Source organism: Halichoerus grypus, chromosome 1 (assembly GCF_964656455.1).
Source record: "Halichoerus grypus chromosome 1, mHalGry1.hap1.1, whole genome shotgun sequence".
Classification (NCBI taxonomy): Eukaryota; Metazoa; Chordata; class Mammalia; order Carnivora; family Phocidae; genus Halichoerus; species Halichoerus grypus.
This window is the reverse complement of record NC_135712.1, coordinates 134613849-134639551: the sequence shown is the minus strand read 5'-3', so window position 1 is coordinate 134639551 and position 25703 is coordinate 134613849. Positions and strand designations below refer to the sequence as shown.

General features: G+C 35.1%; 1 protein-coding gene across 2 annotated transcripts in view; it reads left to right on the top strand.

Moving 5' to 3' along the window:
• ZNF385D (zinc finger protein 385D) overlaps positions 1-25703 on the top strand; it is an 891953-nt gene that overhangs the window by 364566 nt on the left and 501684 nt on the right. The gene's annotated exons all lie outside the window — the stretch shown is intronic.

Genomic DNA, 25703 nt, shown 5'->3' with positions numbered 1-25703 from the left:
GTTTATTTGTTTATTTTTTTTTTTTAAGATTTTATTTGTCAGAGAGAGATAGAGAGAGATACAGAGCACAAGCCAGGGGAGCAGCAGGCAGAGAGAGAAGAAGACTCTCTGCTGAGCAGGGAGCCCAATGTGGGACTCGATCCTGGGACCCTAGGATCATGCACCCTGAGCCAAAGGCAGATGCTTAACTGCCTGAGCCACCCAGGCATCCCCAAATCCTGGGTTTAGATTATGCTAGTAAAGAGACACCACACATACGTTTAATACTTACTCTTTGATAGGAGCTTGATTAGGAAATATAGGTACATAACTAAGTAAGAAACAGAAGTCAAGGAACTCAGCATCTAGAATCAAGAAATCCTAATCAAAAGGAATAAAACAGTGAAAGAGGCTCCAAATAAGTCTGGGACATTTTATACCTAGAAATGGTGAAAAGCAAGCAAACAAACAAATAACAGAACAAAAAAAATACAGAGAAAAAAATAATTTGTTACCTGGAAATAAGATTGGAAATACTTTAAAAAAAATTTTTAATTCCAGTGTAGTTAATATATAGTGTCGTATTAGTTTGGGTATACAATATCGTGATTCAACAATTCCATGTTTTACTCAGTGCTCATCAGGATAAGTGTACTATTAAAGCTTTGATTTATTATTTCTGTATAAATTCTGTACTATTATTATTGTTAATATCTGGTATTTCTGATTCTTGCCTTTGGCTACATCAACTATCCCTAGGTCTGCTGGACTGCTAAAGGAGAAAGAATTGCTGAGACAGTTTACCTGGTTTCTAGCAGGCTCCATTCTGCTTATTTCTTTAAGGATATACAGAGCTACTGAGTACATCCTGTACCCCACCTCCTCTTACTTTTTTTTTCCATTTTTTGATGTCCTCTCTCCTGATTAATTCTTCACATTCTTTGAAATCCAAAGGCAATCAATGTCCAAAGAAATTTTCTTAGCTGTGGGAGAATGAAAGTGATTCATCTCATCCCTCAGAAATTTAATTTTTTTTTTTTAAAGATTTTATTTATTTATTTGACAGAGAGAGAGACAGCGAGAGAGGGAACACAAACAGGGGGAGTGGGAGAGGGAGAAGCAGGCTTCCCGTGGAGCAGGGAGCCCGATGCGGGGCTCGATCCCAGGACCCTGAGATCATGACCTGAGCCGAAGGCAGTCGCTTAACCAACTGAGCCACCCAGGCGCCCCTAATTTTAATTTTAACTTTAATATACTTAGGCTTTAATTTTTTAGAATATTTTTTAATTGAAGCTTGGCATACATATACAAAATCACACGAATCATAAGTGTACAATTCGATGGATTTTCACAAAGCAAATACATTTGCATAACCACCATGGAGTCAAAAAGTAGAATATTAGCATCCCTAACAGCCCCAGTAGTTAACCCCTCTCTGATAATAATAATAGATTTATTTTACCATTTTTGGATTCTATGTAAATGGCATCATGCAGCATGTACTCTTGTATATGGCTTCTTTTGTATAATATTATGTTTGAATGATTCAATGCTTTTGTGTGTAGCAGTGGTTCATTTCTCAACACAATAGTTTTCCATTACATGAACATACCAATGTGTAGTTATTCATTCTACTGTTGATGGAAAGTTTGGAATTATAAATAATACAGATATGAAAAATGTAGTACACATTTTTGGGGTCCATCTGTTATATAATATGTTTCATATGTTCCTTTCTGTATTTTCCATCTATTTTGCCCTTTGTATTATATAGTCTAGATGTTGTGTATTGATCTGTCTTCCAGTTCATTCATCTTGCTTCATCTGTGTCCCATCCATCATGCTATGATGTCAGTTACAATATTTTTCAATTAAAAAAATTTCCATTTGACTCTTTTCTTATTTTCTGTGAAAATTCTCTACTGGTCATCTATTTGCTTAAAGATATTAATCACAGTTATTTTAAAATTTCATGACCATATTATTTGTGTCATTTAGTATTGCCTGTTTTTTTCTTTTTGTGATATTTCTTAATATCCCAAGAAATTTTAGTTTCACTGTTAATCCTGTGTGTGAAGAATTTTAGTGATGATTTTCCCTATCCTCTGGCAGGCCAAAAAGAGCCATTCACCTAAATCCAGTCAGACCTTGAACTAACTTGATATTAGTTTGCATTCTTGGCATGGTTTAGTCTACCTCTGGTTTACCCCCATGGTATATCCCTCCAGGGATCCCAATTAAAGCATGGAGTGTTTACTAGTGCCACTCCTTTTTGGAGGTCTTTAATTTTGATCTCCTGAGCATAGTGGGAATGCTGAGAACACCACACTACTCTTTGATCATATTTGGTTGCTTTACACACACTTTCTGCTTGGCTCCATTACATCTTTTCCTGTGTAGCTTAATCAGATAATGACTCGATGAGACAACAGGTCTTGAGTGCCGGTCACACTTCTGTGAACCTTATTCATCAATGGAATTTTGGTCAATCAAGTCCTAGATGTCTTCTTGTACCAGAACTTCAGTTCTTGTTTCCCCAAACATGTGAGGTTACCAAAAGCTCTTTTGTATTTTAGGATGCTTAGCAGCTTCTCTACCCAGCCTAGTCACATCTTGGTATATGTCAAGAATCAATAAATGTCCCAAATAGAAAGCCATCGTACAGAAAATCTAGCTTACCTCAATAAAGTTTCCTTCTCTCCAGGATCTGGCCCTTCAAAACTGGCTACTTCAGCAGCTCTCTCATGCTTTTAAAACCATTGCTTAAAATTTCATTATGATATTTTTTATTCTTAGCAGGATTTTTGGTCTGCTGTAAGAAATCTCAACATAATTGGAAGTGGAAGTTCCAAGCTTGAAATTTTTTATCCTATTTTTTTTTTTAGAATAAATACTTAAATGGTAATAAGATAAAGCATTTAACATGGTAAATTTGGGAGAAGTGAATTAGCTTCACATTATGAAATTTTAAGGAATTGGGGTAAAATAGAGATACTATTTCCTTGCCCAAGACTGAAATAGGTCAAAAGAGGCTAATAATGCCAAAGTTAAAAACTTAAAATAATGACCATTACAGTACTTCTAGATTTTATATTTTCACAGGTGTCTGCTTTTTACAAGTCAAAGGTACAAATTTTCTTTGTAAAACATATGTATAGCACTTTTCAAAATTATTTGACCTTATTTTTTTCACATACTGTAAACATTATTATCTATGTATATGTGTTCTTTTGGATTTATATACATGGTTTTCTGCTCTACAACAAACATACAAACTCAAATATTCACATGCATGTGCATGCACACTTATTCTAAAAGATCAGAAGTAAACCTTCTAGTTGACACCAATAGATTTATATGCGACAGTATTAATTAATCAGGAAAGGCATATAATATAGCCCATGCTGTACATTGTAGATTTGACCCAGTCCAAGAAATGCTAGAGTAATTAAATTGAAAGCTACAGATGTGTCTTTACTACCTAAAGTTTTTCATTTCTCTCACTTGTTAGGAGAAATGAAGGTGAGGTCAATTCCTTAGCTTTGAAATGTCAATATGCTGTTTATGTGTGCTACACATTGAGCTTGTTTTCTAAATAAAACACCAGCTTTAGAAGCTGTGCCAGGTGTTCAGGGTTGTTTTTCAACTCATTCAAGTCAGTAATGTAATTATACCTAAAGTCCTGTGCTATAAAATTATTGAATTCATCAAATCCGTTGAGGTAGAACTGTACTACTCGATATGGAGGACCTACAAAGTGTAACTCTCAATTTCTACTGCTGAATTCTAAATAAGATTAACAAAATTCACTCTAGAAAGGCAGGTTCCAAAACAAGGAATAAAGGGAATGATACTTGTTGAATTACTCTTTGCCTTTCCTTAATCAAAGTGCCTTTATAATTTTATATAATTTCAAACTGACAGAAAATTTTCAAGAATAGTACAATGAACTCTCACATAGACTTTATCCAGACTACTATTATTTGCATTTTGCCCAACTGCTTTATTGTTATCTCTCCCCTTTGCATCCTCCCTCCCCTTTTCCTTCCATATTTTTGAGTCTTTTGAGGATTGTTGGAAACATTTTTTTTCCATTAACCCTGTATACTTTAGTGTGTCTTTCCTAAGAGCAAGGATATCTTCTTACCATAGAACAGTTATCAAAATCAGGAAATTTAACATTGATATAATATTACCAAATCTACAGTTCATACTCGGATTTGTCAGTTATTCCAATAACGTCCTCTGTACCCATTTCTCCTTTGTGTTCTGTCCAGTCTAGGATCATACACTGCATGTAGTTTTCTTGTTATTTACGGTTCTATTGTGAAACAGTTCTTCGACCTTTATCTTTCTTTTCTTGATATTTGTGAAGAGTACAAGCCAATTATTCTGAAGAATGTTTTTCAATCTGTATTTCTGACATTGTATATTTGAAATGTATTTGTTTTCTTCGTTCCTTTCTGTATGCCCTGATAGAATATGTCTAGGAAATGTATCTGTCTTGTTCGGTTGTGTTTCCTCATCATTAAGCTTGGTACATGTTAGGTACTCGATAATTGATTTTTGAGTGAGTGCTTATATGTGGCATGCATTTTATGCATATTATTTCATTTCCTGGCTACAACTTTGAAATTGAATTATCCTTAAACCAATTTTGCAGATAGGGAAACTTAAGATCCAAGTCTACTAACCACCAAAGTTACCCCAGCTATTAAGTTGCAAGGCTGTGATTAAAAGCCATGTCTCCCTTGGTCAAAAATGTTTTCACTTCAAACTCTGCTCACTCTCAGAGTACAGATTTTTTTCATCCTCTGGGCATAGTATTTCCCAATTCTAGTGCCAAATTTGGAATTCCTTATGCTGGAAAACTATTAAGGGATAAGTGTAGCTGGATAGAATGAAATAAACCTAAGCACTAACATTATTTTAATCTGCTCAGTACGTGAACACATGCATTTTCCTCAGTTCAATACCTTCTAAAGATGTTTCATGGTCTCATATTGCTAGTCTCCAAATATAGTATATAAGAATAGAAATTACCTTTGAACATAAAACAGAATATTCTGTTGCTTCAAAAATCTTTGAAATTGGAGATTCTTCTCCTTTTCTTTTTTTGAAGGACCAACTGTGGAGGAAATACTTAAGAATTCTCTGAAGCAAGAGTTTACAAAGAGCCCTAGGGATGTATATATTTTCATTTGTGAAAATGTTTTCACTTTGTTGGACACATAATGATGCCAACTGCAGGTTTTAGTAGATGAAGGTGATGCCGAAAGAGATAGGAAATGATATTTCATATTTAAAACACTTTAAACTTAACCAATTTTGATTTTTTTCTTCCTGGCTAATGATACTTGGTTCATTCTTTACTCAAGATTATAAACTGATTTATAAGTCAAATGTACTTGAAGTTTTGGATTATTGTACAAAATTGAATTAGAATTAAACAGGCATGGTGACGATGATTAGCATTTATATACCCTTTATTATACTCTTTATTATATCCCTAGCATGACACAGGGCACTTAGCCTGCAATTCATTGAGTATGGGTTATTCACTGAGATTCAACATCGTTGTCAGACCATCATTTTTATTTATACTTTGTTGCTTTTAATGTGTATTTCTGGAATCGTGGGTATGCATATATCTTTAATTACCAAGAGAAGAAATACATGAAGATGTCATAAAGACATCTCTTACATATTCATTGTATTATACCTTAAAGGTAAAAGTATAGAGAAATTATCTGACCACCAGGGGCAGCAAATTATAAAACAAAATGTTTTTAGAAGAGGAGTTCACTGTTTTGACTGCTTTAGATTTTCAGAATGTAAATTCAGGCCAGAAAGTTTCATATAAGTGATAACTGTGTTCAGAATCTTAGGTCATAAGGATAATTTGGGTAATGAGAGGAAGAAATGAGTAGAAGAAACAATAGGGACTTCTTTCCCTCCCTATCCTTAACTACTTTTCCACATACTACCATGGCTAGATCATTGATTATAATCTGAAAAACTAGATTAGTACTGCTCATCCTCCTCCTGAACACTGCCTTCACCCTATGTCCAAACACACCATACACAGAGCCAATGCCACCACAAAGACAGAAGGCAACCTGCCAAACAGATGATAAACTTCTCCCAAATGGTCGCTGCAACAGAGTTATAAGTGGCACACCCCAGTTTGCTCAAGATTTCACATTTTGTAAAGCATATGAACATTTTAAAGTATTTCCACACAAATTCTGTGGAAATCTTGGGAAAGGACCATGTGGCCAGTTTGGTTTTTTAAGCCAGGTTAGGACTGTTGAATAACAGATACCGCTTGGGGGGCGCCTGGGTGGCTCGGTAGGTTAGGCGTCTCCTTTTGGCTCAGGTCATGATCCTGGGAGCCTGAGATTGAGCCCTGCGTCAGGCTCCCTGCTCAGCAGGGAGTCTGCTTCTCTCTCTGCCCCTCACTCCACTCTTGTGCTCTCTTTCACTCTCTCTCTCTCAAATAAATGAATAAAATCTTTAAAAAAATACATTTTCACAAAGGCCTCTTCACAAAGGTCTCAACACCTCGCTAGCTAGCAAAAGTGGTCAGCAGCCATCATGAATATTGTGTCAGATTTCCCTTCTAGAAGCTGAATTTCTGGATTCTATTTGAAAGAAATCAGTACTTCCAAGTTTTAGATTCTTAGAAGTAAAGAACGCAATTTTCTCTAAGTATTCAAAATCCAGGCCAAACTTCTTTCTGATCCACAAGTTGCTTACTTCTGAAATCCCTATTTATTATTTACTTCTCTTTATGTCTACCACTAGGATTCTAATCAAATCCATAATCATCTCTTTGCAGCGATGATGTCTCAAACATTTTCTATTTTTACATTATCCATAATCTGTTCTCCACATTCACTGAAAAGGATTTTTGAAAGACCCTCATATGGCCATATCTTTTTTTTAATTTATTTTTTATTTTTTTATTTTATTATGTTATGTTAATCACCATACATTACATCATTAGTTTTTGATGTAGTGTTCCATGATTCATTGTTTGCATATAACAACCAGTGCTCCATTCAGTACATGCCCTCTTTACTACCCATCACCAGGCTAACCCACCCCCCCACTCCCCTCCCCACAGAACCCTCAGTTTGTTTCTCAGAGTCCATAGTCCCCCATGGGTCGTCTCCCCCACCGATTCCCCCCCTTCATTTCTCCCTTCCTACTATCTTCTTTTTTTTTTTTTTAACATATAATGTATTATGTGTTTCAGAGGTACAGGTCTGTGATTCAACAGTCTTACACAATTCACAGCGCTCACCATAACACATACCCTCCCCATCATTTTTTAAAATTTAAATTCATTTAGCCAACATAATACATCATTAGTTTCAGATGTAGTGTTCAATAATTCATCAGTTGCGTATAACACCCAGTGCTCATCACATCATGTGCCTTTCTTAATGCCCATCACTCAATTACCACATCCCCCCCAGCCACATATCCTAGCCCACTTTACATTCTTCAGGGTCTACTTGTTGCTTTCAGGAAAGAACCAGCTCTTTAAGCTGGCCCAAAACACCATGCTTAAACTCCCAACAACCCAACTCTTCTCCCTTTGGGGTAAACTTTCTTCCTTTTATTCTCTTCCTTTTAGTTACATTATTCTTTCAATTTCTCATAGGTTCTATGGTCCTTTTCAGAATCCTACAAATGTCCCTCCTTCTTTCCAGTTGCTCCTCATCTGGTCCACCATGCTCTCCCACTAAATAATGGATTTGTATGTATCCTTCAGAACTAATGTCTCCAAGGAAGGCTTTCCTGAGCTCCAAATGAGGTCAGAAACCCCTGCATAAACAGTCGTAGCTCTTGACATTTCTACATTATGGTATTTATAAAAATTTTAGTCTAATATTTAATTGGTTAACTAGTTATTGAATGTTTGTCTATCTCTAGAATTAAAGAAAGATGGGGATTAGGTTTACATCACTAAATCCACAAGGCTTAGCACTTAGTAGCTAAATGAACAAAAGCTTGGATGAATGAATGGTTAGATGAATCAGGGGATGAATGGATGGATGGATGGATGGATGGTTGGATGGATGGACGGACGGACAAATGGATGGTTGGGTAAACGAATAAATTAGAACACAGATGTATATAATTGAAAGCCCTTGTTCTATGAATATATGAACATGCTTTCATGCTAAAAGATAACCTCAATTTTTATTGTTTTCATTATTCAATAATAATTTTGAAAGTGGGTTCTCTTTACCTCTCCTTATTCAAGTCAATTTACTACAGAAATAAAATCTTCCTAGACTTTGAAACTATAACCTGAATCACTCCTTTTGTTCACTATTTTCATTTATATTTAGCTTGTATTGTAGTGTGAGGAGAAATGAGTATCTTTGCTACACATGCTTTGACTTTCCATACCACACTAAGTGGGGGCTAGGATTTTTTTTGGGGGGAGGGGTAATGTGCATTTTTTTTAAATTATTATTTTCTAATTTTTTCTAATTTTTTTCTAATTATTTCTAATTTTTTTTCTAATTATTATCCATTGTCTGGAAGCTACAACTGGCTCACTTCCAAAATATTAGGGAATCAGTTACTCATCAATTGAAATATAACAATGTAAAGATATTAATTTATATGGCCTACTTTAGAAATCTTATAGTTCTAACAAATGAAAGACATTATAATTAAAATGCAAAATACAGTCATTTAATTCACCATTGCATCTTGTTCCAAGGAAATTTTTCCTGCTTTGCCATAATTTGCTTCATTGTAATTAAACCAATTCTGCAGCTACTTAGTAGTTCTAGTTAAATTGTCTTCTTTTTTAGAAAAATTTTTGACAAAATACCTGTTGTAAACCAAAAAGAGAAGAAAAAATTGTGCAGTCCAATGTTCTTCAAGTGTGACATGAAATTAGCCAAATTGATGACAGGAAAAAAAGTTATCCCTTAAGTAAATTCCTGTTCATTCATTCATTGAATAACTTGTTACCAAAACCTTTTATATGCCAGGTACACTTCTCGACTTTGTAAAACCCAACAGAATAGGACAGAGAAGGCTTCTACCCTGTGCAGAGGTTATGCCCACCTGTCCAAGTCATTTCTTCTTTCTGGGTCAGATTATCTAATTTTTCTGGGTTAGAACAGTTAGATGATCTGCCTTTTAGGATCCCCCTGTCCCAGGCAACCACACTGGCTCAAAGCTCCTTTCCCTGTGCCCCCCTCAGGGCTAGCCCTTATCCTCCAAGGGAGCAGGCTGGGTGACAGAATCCCTTGCATCACATTGATGGGCTTCAAGTACTTCGACTCCTGTGACTGGGGCAGGGTAAGAACCTCAGATAGTTGTTTCCAGTGCTCTGAAAATACCAAGTTGAAATTAATGCCTTGATTGCCTGCATTCTCAGCTGGATGGGAAGGAGAAACATTAAAATTTTGACTCTTTCATCAGAAACACTGTGATATTTTATAACTTTGTGAATTATTTTCTGTTATTTTGTACTGACAGATTAAAAAAAAAAAAACAACAACCTTGAAAGAGCAGTGCATTTAACTGCATTTAGCAGCTTCTTTGTTTTTGACTATGCATTTTGTCCTATTTGAAGTGTGAGGGTTTTTTTTTTTTTTTAATCTGTTGGAAGCACTAAGCTTCATTCTGATTTGTTAATTTAAATGGATTTCTGATTCATGAAAAGCACAGAAACCTCAAATTGTTAAGACAATATTTCTGACCTAGATATCATAGGTTATTTGAGATACTACAAGAGCAAAGTCATTTATATAACTGAATTATTGGTTGCAAAATCATTATAAAAGTAACTTTATTAACTATACAGAATAAAACAACAAATACTAGAAGTCTGTATCTTTTTTTTTTTTTTTTAAGATTTTTCATTTATTTATTTGACAGAGAGAGACACAGGGAGAGAGGGAACACAACCAGGGGGAGTGGCAGAGGGAGAAGCAGGCTTCCTGCGGAGCAGGAAGCCCGATGCCGGGCTCCATCCCAGAACCCTGGGATCACGACCTGAGCCGAAGGCAGACGCTTAACGACTGAGCCCCCCAGGCGCCCCTAGAAATCTGTATCTTATGCTGCAATCCCAGTAGGAGTTACCTTGTAATGTTGCATCATAAAATCTCAGGGCTTTAAAAGGAGACATTATGGTTTGTACATTTTTCCTCTTATAAAAATTATAATACAATATTTTATTTATCTTCCATGATTTTCCCTTGGATTATTTGTAATGAAAAAAATACTGGCATATAGCTTTAATAAGAGAAAAAATAATATTATAAGCATTAGTGGTTTATATTTAGCAGATTTTCTGATTGCTAACCCCAAAGCCATTCTGGCTTAATATTTATTTGGATTTCTTTTTCAATTGTGAAACTTTCTGCAATGGCTTGGAAAAATAGGTTTTCTGGTTATTATATAATTTGGCAACATAATTTACTTCTACCCTGGGATTGTATTACACATGAAAATGTTCATATTCATTGACTGAGAGCAATTGTTTTATTTTTTAATAAGTATACAGCTTCTTGTCAGCAACAATAATGATAATACCAATAAAATAAGAGCTCCCACTTATTAATTATATGACATGTACCCAGCAAGGTGGCACTGTATAAATATTGTTTCATTTGGTCCCACAGCAAGCCTATCAAAAAGCGTTATTATTCCCATTTTAGATTTGAAAGTACTGAGGTTTTGAGATATGAAATTTATACAAAGTCCAGCAACTGGAAAGCAGTACAGTTTTAATTTTTGTCTGATAGCAGATCTCATATTCCTTATCTATAATGCCATAATCCAGTGTTCCTACCTACAAAATATAGGTGGTCTTATTATGATCAGCTAACAAAATGATTTTGCAGAAGCCAGTATTCTTAGGCAGAGATAGAATATGATCTACAAGGCTTAGTTGCACTAATTTTAAAAACCACCAAGGAAACAAGGATTTCCAGGGAGGAGAGAGATAAGCTTGTATATGTCCATTCCAATGAATTGTAACAGTTTTATTAAAAGAGAGTATTTCCATAACTGCAGTGCTCCCATGATCTCCTTCTCTTAATGTGTGTGTGTGGGGGGGGTGTGTGCGTGTGCGTGCGTGCACATGTATGTGTGCAAGTATGTGGAGCAGCACTCAGGTGAAGTAGCACTCGGGCACACCAGAGGTGATCTTGAGAATCAAGGTGCTTATTTATTTATTTATTTATTTATTTATTTATTTTTTTTTTAAAGATTTTATTTATTCATTTGAGAGAGAATGAGATAGAGAGAGAGCATGAGAGGGGGGAGGGTCAGAGGGAGAAGCAGACTCCCTGCCGAGCAGGGAGCCCGATGCGGGACTCGATCCCGGGACTCCAGGATCATGACCTGAGCTGAAGGCAGTCGCTTAACCAACTGAGCCACCCAGGCGCCCTCAAGGTGCTTATTTAAAGAGAACTGTTTCATCCAGTACTGTATGCTACCTGTACCCCCAAACTGGTAGTCAATTAGTACATTGAATGGAACTAGTGTGTCTATTCATGGGACATTTTATTTTCCAATAGAGTAGCAGTACAGGTGGTCCTGTGGGCTACAGAATGGAAAATTAAAGGAGAAAAAGTCAAACAAAATGTTAGAAGGGCAGAGTAAAATGTATTATCAGCTCTTCAACTGTGAGGGAAAATCTAGGTTGGGGGAAATGGCTTGGAAAACAGAGATGGCCAGATGGTTATATTCAGAGGAAAGGGCTGGGGACAAAGCCTGCCGTAACCCCCCAAGCCAAGCTGCACACCATTACAGCGATATCTTATTTCTATCCTCTGGGCAGAGTTGTGTCATGTGAGTATATAGAGATAGAAAAGAGCATAATTTTGCTTTTAAGACCATTGAGTAGGATTGCAGCAGGAAGCTTTTCCTCCTAGAATGCCCTTCTTTTGCAGACATGGATGAGCGTTATTACAACCCACAAGGACACTATTGTTCTTAAGGTAAGAATATTTGTGAAGCTTAGTAATGGGACAGGAGCTGTGTCTTTGGAACCAGGAAGCAATAAACTTATCAGGGAGTCACTACCAGAACAAAGTTGCAAAACAGAAGTAGAATTTTAAGGGAAGAGTATAGTTGGCAACAATGATTGCATTAGGTCACCTGCCAGGTAAGGACAACCTTAAGGCTAGAAGCAATTAGAGTACCAAGGCTAAGGATACTGAATATTCAGAGATAATACACCTCAAGTAAAGTTTAAATTGCATCACCTGTTGAGGAAAGACTATAGACCACAGGATAAAATATAGATTTCTTTCTGCTTAAGGTTTGCTTTCATCTGGAATTGGCCCCTGCAGCTGTGCATCCTTCTTTCTGAAAGCAGGCTCATCTCATGATTATTTTGAGAGATCATGCTTAGCATAACACTTCCTCAAATTACCAGAATCTTGAATCAGTTCTTATCATTGCACAGACATATCAAAAAGCAGAAGGTTTCATCACTGTGAACAGGTTTCTCTGACATATTGATTGCTTTAAATATGATGCTTTGTTGGCCAGGAACACCCTCCCAATTATTGAAGAGTTAAGTATAATGGAAAATATTTTGTTTTCCGAGGGTAACTTCTTAGTTGTTTCCTTTTTAAATGTTTACAATTAGATCACTATAGAGAGTTAATTTTTTCTTTCCTCCCCCACCCAAACTTTATCATTTTTAAAGTTGCTTATATCCTTTTTTGTAACTGTAATACAATTTAAAAACAAGTAAGGATATCACATTTGTAAAACAAATACCAAATGATAGGATTGGACAGGACCAATACCACTTCTTAGAGTAAAATTTGAAACAACTTTATAAAAAAAATATGAAAGCTGTCCCCCCCACCTCAATTAATAGTAGGAAATTAAATAAATTGAACCAGCCTTTATCTTGTATCTGTAGCTATTTATATGTACTCTGCAAGCCATGGTTTTGTAAAATCTAGTTTTATGGGAGTGTTTCATAATTTTATGACATATTTAAGGTAAAGATAGGATGTCAAATCAGTTTCCTTTCAGACCAGGGAAGAACAATTCACCTTTAGTAAGTTAGCATTCAAGCTCAATCATCACAGTATTATCTCAGTGTTTTGATAAACTTATTTTAGAAATATTATTCCACCTTGGTTTATATTCTTACTTCTCCCCTATAGTTTGAAAGAAGGTTGAACGAAATGTTTATTGACAATAGCTAAACTGAAGGATATCTGAAGCCAGCATGTTTTTTGAAATAGTGGGGGAGAAATAGGAGAAAAAAATGGTCAAAGAAAAATATTCCACATAGGTCCTAAATGTTCTGTTATATGTGCAGCAATGATTGTTAGAAGACCCAAATTTTTCAGATCCATTGATCTTCTAAGAGCTGCTGTAATATTTTTCTTATGCCCTAGCAATCTGCTATTTAACTATGACTATAAGCTATTCTCACCATTCACTTTAATTTATCTATGATAAATAGGTGCTAATAAAGGACTCTGTCATTTAAATAAATGGCATACTTCATCACCTCCTTTTAACAGTTTCTGCCACTCTTCATATTATCAGTACAGCTGACAAGTAGCAAAATTAAATGAGTTGAGTCTCATCTCTGCCTTGTAGTCTGTCTACCATCTGGAAGGTTATCAAAGCCCTGACGTCTGTGTTTTGGCCTGTTTGTTATTTGCTTTAATTTCAACAGATTAAAGTAAAATATTAAACTTAAATTGTCTAATACTTCTTGTTACTACAAACATTAGTGCTAATTGTTTTTTTTTATTCTTTTTAACAAGTCCATTCAAATAAGTATCAGTGGTTCAAGTTTGACTTTTTGGTTGTAACTAGTCAGTTGTGAGGCCATGAATTCAAATATTTGTGGTTAGAAAAATAAACAGTAATAAATACATAGAGAAGTGTTGAGAAATGCCACTTGTCTTAAATTACTATTGTTACTATTGTTATTGTCTTAATGAAAATGACAAAGCACTATTAAAATAATTTGTTTCCTGTTGAATTGCACGTTTTTTATGTCATGGAATGTACTTTTGAGAAATATTAACCTGTTTTAGAGGGAGGCATGCTGACAAGAATTGTGTATATGGCAGTAAATGAAAGGGATATGTTAAAATATCAATATGTATTGCACAATTTTTAAATTGGAAAATGTTGCCAGCAATATATTTAGTAGTACAATACTAGAAGGATTTTCATTTAAGTCAGGAATACTCTAAATTTGCTCACTATCAATAATATCTTTTAAAGTTATTCTGAAAGTTCTAATCACTTCAGTTAGAAAAGAAAGAAAATAAGAAGTATAATATTACATATAATATTACATAACAGCAACACAAATTTGACAATAATATGATATCCAAAGCACTACTGAAGAATATTACAAATTCAATAAAATGATTGGTTATAAAATAAATATTGAAAAATCGATGATATTTTCTAAAACTACTCCAAACAGGTTCAAATATATTTTAGAATAGTAGGTTATGGTTATCTTCCAGCATTACTGGAAAGTTCCATCAGGCTTTCTGAGTTCTCCAAGGTCCAAGGTCTGACCCTGATCCAAGGCAGTAGTTTGGATGCCTCGTATTTGGTGCCATAATGGGGCTGGGACAAGGATATGGCTTATGGTTAAGAGTCTGGATAAATAAGCTCAGGTTCTTATTACTTGTGAGAAACCCTTAAAGATGTTCTCTTCTCTGATTTATGGAAAATTAATTATCTATATAACCCTTGTGTTGGTACAGAACTGACTTGCAGTGGATATCTAATACATGAGGTAGTTAAATTTCCTGGCACAGTAATTTGATGAGTGGATCCAAAATATTAAATTACATAAAATGAGAGTTAACAGAATGGCCAGTATGATACAAAATTTAGACCTGTGCAAGTTCTTGTTTGGTTTAGCTCCAGCTGGTAGTGTTAACTTGCCCGTCTTAAGTACTGATAGAGATGATTCTGGATCCATTGGCTACCTGGGGGTTTCCTGGACAGCATCAAAGCCATAAGGAATCACCTATTTAGGTAATATTTATTGGCCAGATTTTGGAAGATAAGCATGGGAAAATATTGGAGATGAGAGGACCCATCCTCCCTCTCCCCATTTCTTAGGGTGGAGTGACCTGGATTTTCATCCAGCCTTGTTCTCCCTTTCATTCTCTATCCCATACCCCACAAGAAAATAGGACCTTTAGCTGCTACCCCCTACACCCCACCTGTGCCCCCCCATACACCAGCCATTTTGAGAAACAGCCAGGAAGAAAGTTAAGAAGCCAGTCACTGATAGTGCTGCATCCAAATTTGTGTTATTATGCTAACAATATTGTGCTATGGGGAGAAAGAAGGATTTCATCTAGCTGTTTTCCTTTGTTTGAGAAAAGAACTTGTCACAGCTTTCCATGACTCTCTACTTGTAGTACAACACAAAAGCCTCTGTTGAATAAAATATCTTGAATTTTTACGATAAGAAACAATTATTTAAAGTCATGGTTCCATACTGTTGCAAAGGTGGCCCAAAGCTCTTCAGTAAACTCCCAGTAAATCACCACCTATTTAGAATTTTTCAAAGACAACACAGCCTGTCAGACACAGTGCAAACCGCTTTATTGAGGCTATTTATTTACAGTTTCAACCTTAGATCATATATATTACTTTTTGTGGCATCATATTTTTGTATAGCTTAGTTTCTGGTGGTTGCTATGATAAAAAGCAAGTACAACACAAAATCAGTGAGGAACAGAAAATGACAGTGAAAGTGTTCAATCTTATTCTAAAGTTTGAGAAATTATGTCAGGCTTAACAGGTATGAGCATTTCATTACTAAGAAATTGTGGTACTTAAACAATGAAATAAAAATAATGTTTTATTTTCATTAATATTTATTATTTAGTCATTTGGCAACTGATTTTTTTTTAGGATACAAATATTTATTGTTTGGATATAACTGCTTAATAAACAGGACTCATATTTCTTTCAGCCCACGGGTATCAAGTAAAAATCACTAAAACACTGTGAGTGCCACAAAATAAGAAAGTTTGGAAACCTCTGGGTTGAGGAGCTATTCTAATTGTTCTTTAGATCCCTGGAATTATATGAAATAACAGAATATCCCCATTATGAGAAATTGCCAAAAAACTACAATTTTGAGCAAATTGAACTCTATGTGGTTACTTGAAACAAATATATCTATATCTATCTATCTATATCTATCTATCTATCTATCTATCTGAGAGAGAGATGGATTGCTTTATTGAGATAAATTCCATCTTCAATAGGTCAAACATCACCCGATAAAAACTTGTTTCCTTGTGTCTTTCTGTCCTTGTTTCATGTTTTTAGTCAGCTCATGTTTGTTGATAATATTATAAGTGTGGCTCAGCAAAACAGATTGGAAAAGGTCTCATTTTAAAATAAGACTCTGGCAGTGTTTTGTTGTAGACGACATGTATATTTATTGTGTGTATGTACATGTGTGTGGGTACTACTCTAATTAGAAACCACCTTTTCTAACTTACTCTAATATCCAAATAGTGCAGTGATATCTTTGTGTAAGCCTAAATAAATTGCCCTCTCATTCCCCATATTCATTTTAGTTACATGGACATTTAAAAAATGAATGGCGGGGCTTATTATTTACTGAAATCAAATGAAAGTGAAAAAAATGCACAGTATTCCTTGAATGTTTAGAAAGTACAGAGTTTATGTCAAACCAAACTATTAGTTCATGTCATTTTCCTGAAAGCTGTATTATTTTAAAATATTCCTTAATAACTAAAGTTATTTCATATATTGTATTTTAACCATTTGGTGAAACTTTTGATAAAAGTTTTACTTGGAAATAACTACTTAATCTTATTGAAGTTATACTTATTCAGGAGATTTCAAGTATATCATAATGGAGATAGTCTTGAAAGATGAGTCAGAGTATAATGACAGGAAAAATCACAATGGAATTCAAAGAGCCAGTTAATTCCACTTTTTTCCAGATGTTTTACTGCCACTTGCAGACTAAATGGTTATCCACTGAGCTTGATGTGACTTTTGAGAGGAAAAAACATATACTCCAAGCCTCTAGTTTGTAAGTGCTACTGCTTGAAATTTTCATTTCCCACATGACCTTTACAATGTTTTATTACATTTCATTAGACAGAGACAGGGTTGTAAGGAGACACTTGAGGAAAATCCAGACAGCAGAGGAGATAATATTGTAGAGTATTCAGATTTGATAATTGTGGTAGTTTGTAACCCAACAAAGAACATAAAGTTAGAAAATAAAGGAGTCGGCCACCTGTAATCTTGATTTTGTGCTTGCTAAATGTGTTCACTGAGGGCAGAGGAAGAGAATGTGTTTGAAGCACCAAGGGAAGCCTTTTGGGAAGTCTTAGGTCTGAGCTCATAGATTATCAACATTTTTCATGTACCTAGCCATTCTACCTTAGGTATCCAAACTTCTTTGCTTTGAGGTTAGTTTATCTGCAGGAATGCAAAGTAAGTGGATGTGCCTGCTTTTAGAACTTCTTTGAAATCATCATACAAATTAATATGAATCAGGTACGTTTTATTATAGTATCATATAACAAAACTTTTATACCACTCTTCAGTAATTACTTTATACTTAAATTAACCAATATTTATTGAGTGATTGTTTTGTGCCAAACTCTGAATTAGAAGCCTAATTTGATTATTTTATTTAATCATCACAATCATTCTTTGAGTTAGGTTCCTTTATTATCCATTATTATCTATTATTATCTATGTATCTATTATTATCTACTTTAAGGATGAGGAAACTGAAATTCAGGGAAATTCCAAGATCATTGGACAATAATGGAACAAGGACTTAAACCCAATCCATTTGATCACAGTTTTTATTTAAATTCCAGTTAGTTAACATACAGTGTAATATGAGTTTGGGTGTACAATATAGTGGTTCAATACTTCCATACAACACCTGGTGCTCATCACAAGTGCATTCCATAATCTCTACCACCTATTTAATTCATACCATTACCTCCCCTCTGGTAACCATATCACTTTGTTCTCTATAATTAAGAGTCTATATTTTTTTTTTTTTTTTGGTTTGCCTCTCTGTAATTTTTTCCTTCGCTCATTTGTTTTATTTCTTAAATTCCATATATAAGTGAAATCATATGGTATTTGTCTTTCTCTGACTGACTTATTTTGCTTAGCATAATACTCTCTAGCTTCAATCCACATCATTGCAAATGTCAAGATTTCATTCTTTTTATGGCTAATATTACACACACACACACACACACACACACACACACCACTTTTTCTTTATCCATTTATCAGTTGATGGACATCTGGGCTGTTTCCATAGTTTAGCTATTGTAGATAATGATGCTATAAACATTGGGGTGCATGTATCCCTTTGAATTGTATTTTTGTATTCTTTGGATAAATCCCTAGTAGTGCAATTGCTGGATCATAAGGTAGTTCTATTTTTAACTTTTTGAGGAACCTCTATATTGTTTTCTACAGTGACTGCACCAGTTTGCATTCCCACCAACAGTGCAAGAGGGTTTCCCTTTTTCCACATCCTTACCAATACCTGTTGTTTCTTGTGTTGTTGATTTTTGACATTCTGACTGGTGTGAGGTGGTATCTCATTGTAGTTTTTATTTGCATTTCCTTGCTGATCAGTGATGTTGAGCATCTTTTCATGTTTTTATTTAAATTCCAGTTAGTTAACATACCGTGTAATATTAGTTTCAGGTGTAGAATTTAGTGACTCATCACTTACATACAACACCCAGTATGCATCACAAAAGTGCCCTCCTTAATACCCATCACCCATTTAACCCATCCCTCCATTCATCTCCCCTGCAGTAACCCTTGGTTTTTTCTCTATAGTTAACATTATCTGTTTTCTGGTTTGCCTCTCTCTCTTTTTCCCTTATGTTCATCTGTTTTGTTTCTTGAGTTATTTACTTTTTAATTAAAAGTTTGTATCTCCTAACCTCCTTCACCTATTTCACACCCCTCCAATCCCTCCCTGCTGTGGTAACCAACAATTTGTTTCCTGTATGTATGAATGTGTTTCTGTTTTATTTTTGTTTGTTTTGTTGTTAGTTTGAACATATAAGTTAGATCATATAGTAGTTGTCTTTTTCTAAGACTTATTTCACTTAACATAATATGCTCTATGTCCATTTATGTTGTCACAAATGGCAAAATTTCACTTTTTAATGACTAAGTAATATTCCATTGTGTCTATATATACCACCTCTTCTTTATCTGTTCATCTATCAATGGATACTTAGGTTGCTTCCATATGTTGCCTTTTAAAAATAATGTTGCATTGAACATAGGGGTACATAGATCTCTTTGAATTGTTTTCATTTTCTTTGGAAAAATACTCAGTAATAGAATTATAGGATCATATGGTAATTCTATTTATAATTTTTTGAGGAATCTATACTGTTTTCCATACTGGTTGCATCAGTTGACATTTCCACCAACAGTGCATGAGTATTCCCTCATCTCCACATCCTTGCCAACACTTGTTATTTTTTGTCTTTCCGACACTAGTCATTTTAACACATATGAGGTATTACCTCACTGTGGTTTTGATTTGCATTTTCCTGGTGATTAGTGATTTTGAGTATCTTTTCATGTGCCTGTTGGTCATTTGTATGTCTTCTTTGGAAACGTGTCTGTTGAAGTCCTCTGCCCATTTTTTTAAATTGGGTTGTGTTTTTGAATAAAAGTTGTGTAAGTTCTTCATATATTTTGAATATTAACCCCATATCAGATGTGTAATTTGCAAATATCTTCTCCCATTCTGTAGGTCGCCTTTTTGTTTTGTTGATGGTTTCCTTCACTGTGCAAAATCATTTTAGTCTGATGTAATCCCATTTCTTTATTTTAGCTTTTGTTGCCCTTGCCTAAGGATATTAGTCCAAAAAATATTGCTAAGACCAATGTCACAGTGATTACTGCCTATGTTTTCTTCGCGGGGTTTTATGGTTTCAGGTCTTATATTCAAATCTTTAATCCATTTTTAATTAATTTTTTTATATAAGATAGTGATCTAGCTACATTCTTTTGCATGTAGCTGTCCAGTTTTCCCAACATTATTTATTGAAGAGACTTATCCTCCATTGTCTATTCTTGCTTCCTTTGATATAGATTAATTGACCATATAGCCTAGATTTTTATCTAGGCTCTCTAGTATATTCCATTGACCGATGAGTCTATTTTCATGCCAGTACCATACTGTTTTAATTACTATAGATCTGAAGGATAGTTTAAAATCAGGAAACATAATACCTCCAGCTTTGTTCTTTATCAAGATAGCTTTGGCTATCCAGGGGCTTTTGTAGTTTCATACAATTTTAGGATTCTTTGTTCTAGTTCAGTGAAAATGGTATCAGTATTTCAATGGAAATTGCAATGAATCTCTAGATTGTTTTGGGTAATATGAGCATTTTAGCAATAATAATTTTTTCCAATGCATGTACCTGATATCTTTTCATTTATTTGTGTCATCTTCAATTTTTAAAATCAGTATCTTATAGTTTTCAGTGTACAGGTCTTTTATCTCCCTGGCTAAATTTATTCCTAGGTATTTCATTCTTTTTGATACAACTGTAAATGGGATTATCTTCTTAATTTCTCTTCTGACAGCTTGTTGGTAGTGTATAGAAATGCAGCCAACTTCTTTATGTTAATTTTGTATCCAGAAACCTTACTGAATTCCTTTATTAGTTCTAATAGTTTTTTAGTCAAGTCTTTAGGGTTTCTCTATATAGTATCATGTCATTTGCAAATTTCTTTCTTTCAAATTTGGATACTTTTTATTTCTTTTTCTTGATGCAGCTAGGACTTCTTTGAATAAAAGTAGTGAGAATGGAAATCCTTGTGTTTCTGATCTTAAAGGAAAAGATTTGGCTTTTCACTATTGATTCTGATGTTTGCTGTTGGTTTGTTATATATGGCCTTTATTATGTTGAGGTACATTTCCTCTACACTCACTTTGTTAAAAGTTTTTTTCATAAGTGGATGTTGAATTTTTCAAATGCTTCTTCTGCATCTGTTGAGATGATCGTATCATTTTTATCCTTCCTCTTGTTATGTGGTGTATCACATTGGGTGATCTGAAAATGTTTAGCCATTCTTGCATCCTTGAAATAAATTCCACTTGATTGTGGTGTATGCTCCTTTTAATGTGCTAATGAATCCAGCTTGCTAATATCTTGTTGAGGATTTTTCATATATGTTCATTGGTGATATTTGCCTGTAATTTACTTTTTTGTGGTGTCTTTGTCTGGTTTTTGTATCAAGGTAATGCTGGCCTTGTGTAATGAGTTTGGAAACATTTTTTTGGAATAATTTGAGAGGGATAGGTACAAACTCTTCTTTAAATATTTGATAGAATTCACCTGTGAAGCCATCTGGTCCTGGACTTTTGTTTGTTTGGAGTTTAACTACTGATTCAAATTCATTACTTGTAATCAGTCTATTCAGATTTTGTATTTCTTTATGATTTAGTCTTGGAAGTCTGTGTGTTTCTAGGAATTTATCTATTTCTTCTAAGTCTTCCAGTCTGTTGGCATATAATTGTTTGTAGTAGTCTCTTATAATCATTTGTATTTCTGTGGTATCAGTTATAATTTCTCTTTCATTTCTGATTTAATTTATTGGGCACTCTCTTTTTCTTGATGAGTATGGCTAGAGATTTGTTAATGTTGTTTATTTTTTCAAAGAAACAGCATTTGGCTTAATCGATGTTTTCTATTTTTTTAGTCTCTATTTCATTTATTTGCACTCTGATCTTTATTATTTCCTTCCTTCTACTAACTTTGAGCTTTGTTTGTTCTGCTTTTTTTTTTAGTTCTTTTAGGTGTATAGATTGTTTATTTGGGTTTTTCTTATTTCTTGAGGTAGGCTTGTATTGCTAAGATCTTCCCTCTTAAAACTGCTTTTGCTGCATCCCATAGATTTTTAAAAGTTGTATTTCTATTTTAATTTGTATCAAGGTATTTATTGATTTCCTTTTTTCTTTGTTGACCCATTGGTTGTTTAGTAAAATGTTTATTCTCCAAGTGTTTAGTTTTTTTCCCAGTTATTTTCATATAATTGATTTCTAATTTCATGCCATTGTGGTCAGAAAAGATGTTTTATATGATTTCAATTGTCTTGAATTTATTGAGACTTGTTTTATGGCCTAACATGTGATTGATCTATCTTGGAGAATGTTCTATGTGCACTCTGATTGGTTCTTTCTTATATTTTCTAATTATTTATTGAAGTTCTTACTATGTTTCTTCATTCTTCTCCAGATTTCATTGGGCATCTTTATGACCATTACTTTTAACTCTTTATCAGGTAAATTACTTATCTCTATTTCATTAGTTTTCTTTCTGGGGTCATATTTTGTTCTTTATTTCTCTGTGTTATTTTGTTTGACTTTCTGTATTTGTTTCTATGAATTAAGTGGAATAGCTACCTCTATCAGTCTTGAAAGAGTAGACTTGAATAGGAGCATCACCCATGTAGAGTGCATGTTCCTGGCTTTGGCAGGCTGACTGGAGCTGAAGTGGGTTTGTGTGGGGGAATCCCTGGGAGTGTGATTCAGTGACTTCCCTGGTGGGATGGCTGGAGCTGTAATGGGCTCAGGCCAGGGAGTCTTGGGCATGATGCACCAGGGCTGCCTTGGTGGAATAGCTGGATTTGGCACAAGCCAGGAAGGTCCTGGGGTGTGTGCCAGGGTCTCCTTGGTGGGACAGTTGGGGCTGGAGTGGACACAGGCCAGGATATGCTATACCAGGGTTATCTGGGCAGGATGGCTGGTTGGAGTTGGAGCAGACATGGGCCAAGAGCATTCCAGGACCCACCACTGCAGGGATGCCTCAGTTGGATGGTTGGGTCAGGTGCAGACCAGTGGGTCCTGGAGTGTGCCATACTGGGACTACTTTGGTGGAGTGGCTGGAACTAGGTTAAGCACAGGTGAGGTCCCAGGGCATACCATGCCAGGGCCACCTTAGGGGGAGAGTAGAGCTGATGTAGGCCAGGCCCCTAGGCACACTAGGGTGGCCATAGCAGGCTGGCTAGAGCACATGGACCCTGCTCCTGGCCACACTATCAAGGTAGAGGAGGAGGGGGATATAGAAATGGCACTTACCAGGCCTCCAACCTCCAAGTAAGCTCCAGTGGTTACCCATATGTTTGGAATTTGCTCTAGGACTAGTAAATGAATTTCCTTAATTTATAGTCTAGCTGCCCCTTGAACTGCTGTTTTCTCACTGTGCTCCAGGGCAGATGAGTCTGGGTGCAGGCCCTGAGTGATATCCCTCCCTACTGTCGATTATCATGAAGGGGGTTAGGTTCCCATCACTGCCATGTCTCTATCTCTTCTACCTTTCTCTATGTGGTTCCTCAATCATTTGCTGTGCAGAAGCTCCTCAACCAGCCCTCAATTCTTCAGGAGGAACTGCTCTCTATATGGGCATAGATTTGTGCGTTCGCAGAAGGAGTTGAGTTCAGGTTTTTCTATGCTGCTAGTCTTAGGCCTCTATTCCCTCTAATTCTTTCATTTTAAAGAAAGTATGGAAATGGTTAAGTTAAAAGAGAAAAGTCAGAAAATCAAGGAACCAGTGCATCTACAAAAGAAGAGATCCTAATTTTGTGGTTCACCAGTGTATGACTTTGGAGAAATACATGAATACATTTGGTGAACTGATCCATGAACTGAGCAGGGGTCAGCTAAATCAGCTAATTTGCCATAGGAACATACACACTCCATTAAGTAAAATTAAGAGATGATTACTGGATTCAGCTTAAATTCATATTACTGTGAACTGATTTCTTAATTTTTAGAGAGCTCTTAAAATTGAGCAGCAAAATGCAAAATATGATATTCTTATTAATGTGAATTATTTAAAGAGGAAATGAAGCATAGTTACTTATGTTTCTGGAATAAACCCACAGTGCCAGGTCATAAACTTGATATCTCAGTGCACATATTTAAATATCTTTACTTCTAAGGTATTTTCACAAAGTTTAGCAATTTGATGATATAGGTTTAATATAAGCAGTCTAGTTAAGGGTATGATTAAGATGGTACATCAATTAAGCATGAGATCACTGAGCAAGAACACATTTTAATATAAGGACAAAATATGTTTTTGGAGATAAATGTTTGCTATCATGTAAAATTCTGAGTCCAGGAAAACCAACGTTTGTTCTACCTACTTCATGTCATATTTCTTGACATGAGCAGAATAATTTAATATTGACAGTCTTCTAAATAATTATTTTTTCTGTCTTACAGAAGTTGAAATTCAGTTTTTAAGTGAGTTGACAAAGTTCACACACTAAAAGGGAGAACCAGCCTTAAATTTTTGGCTCTTCCTTGCAGAAAACATACAACTAACACGAATCTCACCATAAATATGCATTGTGTATGCATGAGCATCAGTATATGTTATAAGATTTTTTTGACGTCCAGACCATATTAGAGGATAGAAGTATATTCACAAACTCTATTAAGTCAGATGCCATTTTCTTGTCCCAACCAGTGCCTTCATGACAGAGGAACAATCCCTTGTCTCTTTCTCTTTTCCTTCTTTCTGTATATATGTACATTCATATAGTCAGAGAATTTATGTGTTCAGTATTTGAGAATTCTTAACACTATAATGTATATTTTCTAAGAGTCTACCTATGTGTAAATCGAAAATAAACAAGAATTTCAAAGTTCATATTGATAGTACATTTGTAATATTTTCTCTTTAAATGAGAGTTCTGTTACTCACATGACATACTCATCTATACTCATCTGTGAAATGAAGGTGAAAGTCTTGACCTCACAGGTACCTTACATATATATCTATATTTAAATAATCTGAATTTGACTTTCAAATAATTTCCGAGAGAGAACTTGGAAGACATCCCTCCCAACCTTACCTCATAAAATGTAATGAACATTTTCTTGTTAAAGATGAGACTTAAAAAATTTCACATTTCGTAATGATTCTGTAAACCCAGTTGTTCACCCACCCTTCAGCTGAACAGCTTTGAAAATACAACATGCAAAGCTGCAGATTAACAATATTTAGATGTCCGGGGTTGATGTAATTTCAGGCTGCTCGAATTAACTCTCTCTGACAAGCCCTCCCTTGCAAACCACCAGCAGCAAAGTGCCTCTTTGTTTACAGTTATAAGCCAGTCTCCAGTCTCTGGGAGTTTTCACATTGTTCCTAATATATCGGTGCTTGGACAAAGTCGAATCATCCCCTATGAAAGCCTGACTGCCCAAAGGGTATAAACCCAATTGCCAGTGGTTTATTCAGCTTTGACAGTTCTCAGTGTGATCCTAACAGCCTTTGGTAAAACAAAAAGGCAAGAGAAAATCTCCAGAAACTTCCTTCTATTCATTTCTGTAATAGTTTTCTTGCCACAGGAGACTTAGGAAGATTTGTACAGCCTACTCTCTTTTCATTAGCAGCAAATGCAATGCTGTTGGGTAAGTTAACGTGAAAGACTATAAAAAAAGCAGAGTGCTATATATATGAATTTTTATAGCATTTAAAAAAACTGTCCTTTTACTTAAGTACAATAGAGCTGAAAACATAAAGAAATAGTAAATATACTTTGTGTTTTCTAAATCATAGACTTAGCGTTTGGCTTCATTCTGTTTGTTGAATGCAATACCATGGTTCACTGGTTTTTTGGTATGAACATGTTAA